At 41.3% G+C, this 10,678-nt stretch overlaps 1 long non-coding RNA gene across 1 annotated transcript; it reads left to right on the top strand.

Moving 5' to 3' along the window:
• Positions 1-5,973: 5,973 nt before the first annotated feature.
• On the top strand, positions 5,974-9,003 carry LOC136177216 (uncharacterized). Its single transcript, XR_010664854.1, has 2 exons — positions 5,974-6,583; positions 7,624-9,003. It is a non-coding gene; the product is annotated as an uncharacterized lncRNA (long non-coding RNA).
• Positions 9,004-10,678: the final 1,675 nt, after the last annotated feature.

Genomic DNA, 10,678 nt, shown 5'->3' with positions numbered 1-10,678 from the left:
TTTGGAGTAAATTAATCATTCCAGCTGTTATTTACATCCAGTGTGTGCAACGGGGTGTCAACCAAAACATTGTCATAAATCTCTCTGAGTCAGGAGAATCACCTCTTTGGACTTCTGAACTTCACCTCATCAAAACTTGGAGTCTTCTTCTTCTTCTTCTTCTATTGTTTACACCGACAGACATGCCCACTGCATTAATACTTTGAGACTTTACAGAGGTTTAATGAGGCTCTCCTTTACAGAAATAACCCCGATGATTAAACACACAACTTAACAAGCCGACTGAAACACTATAAATGCTAATTTCTGAGGCTCAAATGCAAATAGAGTTGCTTTGCATGGAAACAGTCGTATTCCAACTCGTTTCTCTCTTAATGAGGAGGGAGGTCGCACATTGTTTCTCCTCTAATTGAAATAAAAACCAGAAGACAGAGCAGAGAACTGAAAAGAGCGTCGTCATAACTGTCTCAACGTCCCGCACGCTTCAGACTGTGTGTCATCATTTAACAGGTTTCTGATTAATATTCAGCTCCAGATTTACATACAGTACACTTCATTCATGGCTGTGAGTGATTAGCGACCAGATTTACGACCGTTGGAGCCGGTTTCTCCTTCGGTGGCTGCAACTGTCGTCTGGACTCATCGAGAGAGTGAAGGAGAGGTGCAGATTCTCTCAATGTCAGAGAAGAAGTTAGAATATATTAATGATGCAAAGAGACTCTGAGTGATACAGTAGTGAGATAACATTTCTGTTCTGTGTAATAAAGAGCTTCTTAAACTATGCACGAGTGTTTATGAACTATAACCATCCAAAAACATACATATCATTGTAAGAGGCACTATACAAGGGGGAAAAAAACATTAGAGCTTTGGTAACAGTCGATCAATGAGGACTAACAAAGCTGCAAGATACTCAAAATGTGTGACAAGAAAGATAAGATTCTGTATTCAGGGACTTTCGATCACAATACACTGAAAGACGTGCAAACAATTAATTGTAAAGGTCACATATCCTCCTCCTCCTCAACCAGTTTAAACAAGTTTCAGAGCTCCTCAAAACATGTGTGTAAAGTTTCTGATCCTGTATTTGATCATGTCTATAAACCCCTCTATTTCAGCCCTGCTCAGAACAGGCTGTTTCTGTGTCTGTACCTTTAAATATGTAAATGAGCTGTGGCTGACCACGCCCCCTCTCTGGAAGGGCTCGGGTGTACTCGGGCTTTCTTTCTCCAAGTCCTATTGTTTACGGTGAGAAGGCAGACTCAGAGGGCAGAACAAACACCTAGCTGTGGGAGTGTCACCCACCTGGGGGAGGGGCTACTGCCCTTTGTGATGTCATGAAGGGAAAATCTCCAAACGGCCTGTTTGAGCACACATTTTCTGGAAAGTGGAGCAGACAAAAGACGGAGAGGATGAACTTTTCTCATCATTGGGTGGTTTGTAGACAGACTAGGGACACATATTAGAGTTAGAGGAACATGGGGAAGTGTGTTTTATATAATATATTACTTTTAATTAGTCTCAGTTGAGAAGTAGACAAAGGGAACAAAACAGCAGCAGTTTCATCTGACATGTTGATTGATAACTTTTCTGTAGAATCATCTATAAAGGTTCAGACTCTGCTGCTCTAACTCCAGTCAAGCTCAGACACAGATCACGTCTCTAAGTGTGGAAAAGGTCTTTAAACCTTTCATGTTCGGGGTTGTACCCGCTCTCTCTTTCTGTGTTAGTCACACAGACAGCTCCACCTGATAGCATCTTGTGCAAATTATTTACATCCCTCACAATGTCTAAACGCTCTGACTCGCAGCCTAAACGTGTCGATCACCTGAGAGGCACAATGAGAGTTTCTTTCTGCAGTGACTCTTTAACCTGTCAGGAGCAAGTGAGGAAGCACTCTGTCTTCTCTCTCTACCTGAACGCTCTCGTTCACACAGTTTCAGACCGAACAAGCCGAACACAGAGCAAATAAAGGCGATCTCAGTTATTCTTTAACTTCTCATGCAGCAGCCCTGATAAATAACAGAGTTTATCATTCAGGACACGTCTGCGCTGCAGGCTGCTAAAGCTGTTTGATCCAGAACTCTATCGATGCAGTCTGCCAGCAGCGTGCACCAGTCAGACCACACTGAGGATGATTGGAGTGGACAATGACTCTGAGTGTGCATGCATGTTTTTCTAAAGACATACATCGAGCCATATCTCTGTTCCAGGCCCCCAAACTACCTCCTTCCATTTTCTTCTAGAAAGCACATGTTAATGAATGTGAAGTCTTAATTTCTCTGTGGGAGAGTTGGAGGATACAGCCCTGAAATATCTAACTACCATTAGTCCTTGAGTTAGCAGGAGGAGGAGTAAAGATCACCACAACATAAACACAGCAGGAGAGAACCGAGGCGAGCAGTAAAGAGTGTAAGGCAGAGGAACGCCACTCAACGTGACCAACATCATCGCTGCTGCGTTCACACATCAGCTCACCCCCCGACCTCAAACAAACTTTTTACAAGAGGCTGCAGGAAAGAGTTGGGATAACGCTGGGGGGGGGGAATATTTGCAGTTTGCGTTCACACATGCAGCTTACCTGGATCGTGTTGAGAAGCTATCAGGGGCGCAGTGCGTGTGAGAAGAAGACCTGAACTCCAGCAGCACAAGAAATAAGAACTCCAACAACACAAGAAGAGGGAAAGCCCAAAAATACATACAACTGCTAAAGCTGAAAAAACATGGCTGCCAAGAATAGTTTTGAAAAGATTCAAACTTTAAAATTTGACTAAAAGAAGAAGAGCTGACTTCATGGTATGTTTTTGGTCCTGTGACTTTCCTCTCATCTACATTCACAGTTTCACAACATAAATCCTTTAAATCACGACTCCCTTTGGTGCCGTTACTCTCCAGCCTGCAGTCCTCCTGCTCCTCCTGCTCCTCCCACACACACACAGACAAGAAAACTTAAATCCACCCTTCCGGCTCCAGGTCCAAACTCTGACAAATGCAAATGTATTTAATCCGAAACACCACAAATCCTCTGACCGTTGCTGTGATCATCGCTTTGACCACATTCAGTGCAGGACGGTCTGTGCAGAAACACGATGCAGAGGAAAAATCTCTGATATATGTATCAACCCTTTAATACCTATAAAGCTGCATAATGAATAATATTAATAAATGCATCCAAAGAGGTGATCCTACATTCAAGCTTGACACAGTTTGTGATCTATTTATCATTATTAAAGTGGACACATTGTGACTCTTGCACGACCAGCTGACAAGCACTACATGCATTGATCCTACAGGTGTTGACCATAAGAAGGCATCCTAAGGCATACAATAACCTGCACTGAGTTTTATAAAAAATAAATTGAGAAAAATAAAGTGAGGCTGGAAACTCTGGTGCTTTCAGAGAGCTGATCTGCATTCATGTGTGCTGCAGAAACACGTTGTGGTTTAGCAAAGAGCTCAGAGGAGGGAGCAGAAAATAGAGAGGAATACAGAGCAGCAGAGAACAAGAAAATAAAAACAGAAGGACGAGTTGGAGAGGAACTTCTGCACCTGATTGCGGCCACATGCTCCACCTGCAGGCTCGCTGTCAGGAAGTAACGAGTCCAGGTTTAAAACCACAGATTCCTGAGCGTTCAGACCATGAACATTATAAATCATAAAATAATAAAGTGTGTTTACACCTACCAGGGTTAAGAGCTAAAGGTACAATATAATACCTGGATCCAATAGGAAATGGTGTCTTCTAAGGTCTTTGACGGGCAATTGATGGTAATGCTAAATAGACCATCAGTATTAACTCATCCATTCATACACATTCACACACTGATGGTAGAGGCTGCTGAGTAAAGAGTCCATCAGTATTAACTCATCCATTCAGACACATTCACACACTGATGGTAGAGACTGCTGAGTAAAGAGTCCATCAGTATTAACTCATCCATTCATACACATTCACACACTGATGGTAGAGACTGCTGAGTAAAGAGTCCATCAGTATTAACTCGTCCATTCATACACATTCACACACTGATGGTAGAGACTGCTGAGTAAAGAGTCCATCAGTATTAACTCATCGACTCTACCACTGATCCACAGCCGCCCCAGTTCAGGTTTTTGTTGTCCTCTTTGTAAATGACAAACTGAACCAGGGCAGTGTTTTCTTTGTTACCAGTTTGTTGTTCAGTGAATCACAAAGTGAGCAGGGCTTTAATTCACCTCTTTTCTCGACCAATCATGTTTTCAGTTTTGAGCCGGGCTCAAAGTATATTTGAGTTGCGTCAGAATGCACAACAAATTCAACCAGCGTAGCACACAGTTACCTTTACAGCTGCCCTCCGTCTCTGATCAGACGTTGTTCCCCACAGGAAGCCTTTGACTCGTCCAATCAGTGGGACAGATTGTGTGTGTGTGGCTCTCTAATGAGCCTCAGTGAGTCCTGGACCTCCTGACAGGTCTGAGACACCACAAGAGGGTAATGGGAGAGGTGTGGGGCCAGTACTATCAGCACAGATTGTAGCTTTAAGAAAAGATACCTCCTCTGGCCCCAAATTACCAATCTGGTATCGCTGCTGTGTGTTCCAGGACTTCTTTAGTGATAGATTGTTGTAATTTACTTTCTCTGTGTCACCACATTTTCACATAGCCTACACGGCACTCTTCTAGCTCGGCTCCTCATTCTGGACTTTCTCTCAGATGAATTTCTGAGCTGGAGAGCGATGATGAGTGTTTGTTTGGAGTGAGAAGAAGAAGAGAGAAAAGAGCCGCATCACGCTTCCAGCCGTTCGCTCAAATTACAACCAAGCTGCTGAGAAGTATTTTGTTTTTCACATCAACAGTAAACAGATCTTCAAACCGCCCACACATCAGCCGCTCTTCTCAACACCACAGATACACAGTTTGTTCATACGAGCACAGGAATGAATAAGAGTTTCATTCAAGTGGAAAGAGAAAAAAAAACAGGATGATTTTCATTTGACTGCAGAACAGGCAAGAAAAGGACAAAACAAGGTGTTGAAGGACTCATCCTCGTTGGAGTCTCTGCATTAAACCAGGACCTCGTGTGATTATGGCGTTCAGAGAAAGACGTTTTTTAAAATGTTTTGTTTGATCATGATTTGTCTTCTTTACTTGTTTTTGCTTCCACTCGAGGTTGAATCTGGACAGCAGCATCCTGTGCAGTAAACAAACACAGTCTGGTGATCATTCAGCTGTGAGCTTTCTGTCTTGAAAATACCAACATTATTTGTCCTGCTCGAGTTAAACAACAAGAAAATAGAGGTGAGTTGTCGTCTTGCTCCCCCCTCCTCTCTCAACAGGAGGGTTTGCACACCGCCAAAAAGCAGAAAGAAGAAGCAACCATGGCAACCACTCGCAGTCCGTCCTGCTAACTGTGGATGTTTTCTTATGTCTGAGACACCAACAACGATGTCCACATCCATCATGCAACTCAGAGGACCAAACGGACCCGAGCTCCACGGACACCACAGAAGAGACAGAAGCCGTTTAGGATTATGTCGTATAGCGGTCTTCTTCTTCCTTTTAGCACAGTTGCATTAACATCTCCCATGGACCGTATTCAAGTACACATGAATCGTGCCCCAGACCACGTCTTCAAGCCGCCTCGGGCACCGTACCCGAGTACAGTAAGTCTGTGTTTACACTCATCAGATGAACCAGAGTTTGGGGTCAAGCACAACCGGGATTCGGGCCCGGGTCCCTAATGTGAAACTACCATTAAATCTTTCTTTTCTTTTTCACGTCATGTCCCGCCTCCCGAGACGCACCCTCCCTTACGACAGGGATTATCTCCTCCTGTGTGAGGTGCACAATGTTAACAAGCAGCTCAGGTAGGAAAAAGATCAGCACATCACAATGGTTAGACCTCCTTACACAACAGATATCAATGGAACAACAATCAGCCACACTCAAAAACCAACTCACAGAATTCAACAAAATATACTCCACAATTCTCACCACCATTTTGATGCCACAGCAGAACCAGGCAGGTCAACGAGGAGGAGAGAGGAAATTAGCACAACAATTTTAATATCATTTACAAACAGTCTGTATTTGGCAATCATCATGTTAGCACCAAGGGGCAACCTCCGGTCTCGAAAAATGAAGCCTATGCGGAAGTACAAAAAACTGCAGTTCCTCGAGGTTCCGCTTGAGGCTGGCTGCAGAAGCGCCGGAAGTGCCATAAGCCCACAGCCAAAAAAGCCCGTTTTTACCACAGGAATCAACATGTTTACAGCCTGGTTCAAAAAACGAGATGTATCTGAGAAGTTGACGGCCCCTTCTCCTCACACTGTGGGGGGGGTGAATTTTTTTATAACTCATCGGATTTTATTCTATTAAGGAAAACGACTATGCCCATATTTGGTTGTGTCAGATTTGATTGACAGCTGTGCGCGCTGCATCTGTCTGTCAGGTCAGCAGGTCAGGAGGCTAACAGCTTGATCCGTCTGATTTCTCCTCTTTTTTACATCGTTTGGAGAGTTTGTTTAACACATATCTGACAACATACACGGCTTGCTGTGCGGTTAACAGACCATCCAAGAAGTTGATGCTTCAGTTTTTTTCGGTAAGTGATATAGTAGTGTTATATTTACTGCTTACTCATGTGTTTATATTTACGGACCTAGCTTGTTTAGCGTTAGCTTGTAAACCAGTCGGCTAACTGTGTAGCTCATTATTTACATTATTTACGGTCAATGGTTTAGAAATGTTTGTTGTTAAGATGTTGTTGTTGAAAATAGTGAGTTTGTGTGATGTTAGAAGCTAAAGGTTCACCTCGGTGATTAACCACAGACTGTAAATATGGTTATCTGACGTTATGATGAATGTTATACACCACGTAAATGTGGACATTAAAAAACAAACTTTGTGTAGTAATTATCCGTCAGTAACATAAACTGAACTGAACCTAATATGCTGTGTAGGTTATAGAGGATGATATTAAAGTTACATGGTTGATGTAGTGTCTTGAGATTTGAGCAAACTGTTAACAAATAAAAAAAACTTCACTTTGTAAGAGCATCTGTAACCATTAAGAACTATATTAATAACCATATTAATTTTCACTGAACTCATACACAGAATATAGCTGTAGAAATATAAAATATAAATAACATATGGAATGAAAATAAGATATAAAGCACATAGATATAAAGTATAAGCAATAGTTTGAAGAATACAGCCATGTACTGAGCTCATGTTAATAATAAATGAGTTACTGTATGTTCTGTACTGAAGCACAGAGAGTTGGGACCTGTTAATGATTCAAATAATTCAGGTTATATTTGTTTCATGTTAAGATGAAGTACTATCCACAATAAATTGCTGAATTTTTCCTCACAAAATCTGAGACAATTTGATGTGGAATATCATTGTGCAAGTGAGTGAGAGAGAGAGCTGAAAACAGCATGATTACAATAATGTTTATCTTCTTAACTTTGAATAGATGTTGATTACCTGAATACTGTACCTTTGTTGTCTGGGTAGTACACTGTTGAATTTATAAATGTGCTCTTACACACAGATGAATACAGAAAAATAGATGAGAACAAACAAAATGATTTAATGAATAACTGATTTTTTCTCTCTTTCTTTGCCATCCTGAAGACCCCTCACTAAAAGTCCATGTTCTCCTGGATCCATGTCACATGCTCGAGCTTCTTCTGAATGACTTTTCAACAGTTGAAGTTCTGCTGAGAGAAGATGGCCAGCAGATAGGACCGCAGTACATGAAGGAGCTCCACAAGCTTCAGGAGGAGGAGGAGGGTTTGCACCTTGGAAGACTGTATTCATGCTGTTCAAATAAAACTAGATCTCCTCCAAACAACTTGCAATCAAACCATTTTCTTCCTATTTTAAAACCCTTTGTCCAGTTTAGATGAGAGAAGTTGATATTATGTGATATTGATCAGGGAAGACTACATTTCTAAATCATTTTTAACTGTGTTTTTATTCACAAGTTATTGATCTTATTTACTCTCCATGTATCTTGATTTAAGAATGGGGCTGTGTTTAAGGGCAAATTTTTGCAATGACTCTGTTCCATCCCACTTTCAGAAATGAACTACATTAGTATTTGGTAAAATGTCAAAAGAATAAAAAGTTGTGTAAAAGTAGACTTCCTTCCCTTAGCTATTCAGTTGAGCATTAATCTGAAATGTATACTCATAAGTAGACATAAAGGAGTGCATTTATATAGAAATATTTATTTAATCTGAAAAACAACATTAAAAAAAGTCTGTTTTTACAGCAGAGATTAACATGTTTACAGCCTGGTACAAAACAAACAAATAGGTGTGATTAGCTCATGCCTCGATAGACACACTCTGTACGGGGGGGGGGGTGAATGTTTTGATGAAGGATAAGAGTTATTCACAATAAGGCGTGTAGCTGACCAGCTTGACATGTGGGCGTGGTGTAACGGTTTGTCAAAAGGCTTAAAACCCATCTCAGCTCCAGCTCTCAGCCTGTGGGTGACATCACTCAGGCCATCCGGGGGAGACCTCCCTCGCAGCGACCTGTTGAAGAGAAGCAACCGAAGTCCACCCCAGAAGAACCAACAAATACAGATGTTGTTGAGGCTCAGGTTTCTTCCTCTGTCTCTGCAGCTCTCTGGGCACCTCGATGGACCAGTCACCAATAATCCACACTGTGTCTATAGGAGAAATACAAAGATGTTCAATTAATGCCTCAGACAAAATGTACAGTTAACTACATGTGACAGCTCAGGGTGTTTTTTTTGTTATTAGCCACATCTGCAGGAATAATATTGAACAAGGTAGCTGCAACTCATCATAATAGATGCCAGTCTTAAACACTATTTTTTCTAATACTTAGTTTTTGGTGTGAAGCTGACACTGTCCACAGACTCCATGACTTCACGGGGTTCTATAGAAAACAAATGTCTTACAATAAATACTAAATCATTATTTTTCAATTGTCATGTTCACCTCATCGCTGTTGACATCAGTAAATATAAGACACAGACATTCCTCTTTGTCAGAACAGTAACATGAACTGTATGCTTTGTAATATTGATTTCTTCTGGATGTCTCATATTTACAGTTTATGGATAAAACTTTGTTAATGTATTGCTCTGCTAACACTGACAAAGTCTAACTTCTCTAACAAATAACTCATAAACATAATTGTATATTTAAAAAAGTGTAGTTTTAAGACTTTAATTAAATATTTGTGTTGAATATAATTCGTTTTAACTGTGTTGTAGAAAAGTTAAATGTTAACTTACTGTTTGTAGAGTTTTCTCAGGACGAGCAGGAATAGGGGATGATAGCAGCCTAGCTGTTAGCTATGCTGTCAAGTGGACTGCTAACGTCGAGCTGAATGGGCGGAGCTAAGTCCCGCCGGTCCCGCCTTACTGCTGTAGCTAGGTTGATCCGAAGTTAGGTTGAGACTGCAAATCCAATATGGATGCGGCCGTCGATTGGACTCATTTTCTGCCTATGTCACAGACGGGTCAGGGTTCGTCCAGTAATATTTACAGTCTATGGTTAGCACCCATACAAAGTGAAATGGTAAATGGATGGTAAATGGATTTGAGCTTATATAGAGCTTTTCTAGTCTTCCGACTACTCAATGCACTTTTACACTGCATGTCACACCCACCCATTCACACCCTTTCACACACTGATGGTAGTGATCACTATGTAGTATCATCCATCAGAAGTAATTAATCCCATTCATACACCAACACTGAAGCAGCGGGAGCAATTCAGGGTTAAGTGTCTTGCCCAAGGACACAACAGACATGTTGCTCAGCTGGGGATTGAACCCTCAAACTTCCGGTTGAGAGGTGACAACTCTACCAAATGAGCCACAGTTTCCCCAAAAAACAAAACAAATAACAAGAAAAATCATCACCATGTGTACAACCTATATCCCACCAGTTTTATTTTACATCATTTTGTTACTATACTGTCCCCATGTTTTTCTTTGTCCTGTTTGCTCATTTACTTATTTTGTCCCTCTTTCTAATTCATTTATTTTATTTACGGACCCTTTTTCTTTTGTTTTGTTTGTTTTTGTCTAAATCTGCTTGCAAAACTGTATCGTACCGCAGTTACAAAAAAACAAAAAAAAAGCAACTCAGGAAGATGTGCTGAACATTTTCAGGAGTGCATGTGTAAAAAAGGCTTTGATCTGAACCAAGTTTCACCTGCAGGCACAGCGAGAAGGTCGCAACTTTTATTAAAGTTAAGCAGGAAGCTCACTCGCTCAAATTCATGCAATCATCAAGAAGCCATACAAGCTTACTCTGGTATGTGTCTTTTTGTGCTTCTGAGACTTGCATCCATTTTTAAAGCCAGCATTTATGATTAGGGAAGCACAGGAGGAAAAAAACGTTGATGTCCTGAATATTTTACATGTTTAACAGGAGACACTACATACCATGTTACAGGATGTAATGATAACTGAGCAGGAGGAGAATGAAGGCTGTGAGGACATGGGGTGAAACCGAAGAGTCAATCGAGTCAGTGCGGGCATTATCTGAAAGAACCACCCGCTTCCCCCCCGATGAGACTCCACTTCACCCTTGCCGTCACGTAGCACAACTAGGAAGAAACACTTCTCTCCATAAAATAATCCATAAAGTGTCGATCGGAGTGACTGAGAGATTCCCCGAGCTGCAGTGACATTTTTA

This window comes from Labrus bergylta, chromosome 20 (assembly GCF_963930695.1).
Source record: "Labrus bergylta chromosome 20, fLabBer1.1, whole genome shotgun sequence".
Taxonomy (NCBI): domain Eukaryota; kingdom Metazoa; phylum Chordata; class Actinopteri; order Labriformes; family Labridae; genus Labrus; species Labrus bergylta.
This window is presented reverse-complemented; position numbering and strand designations above follow the sequence as displayed.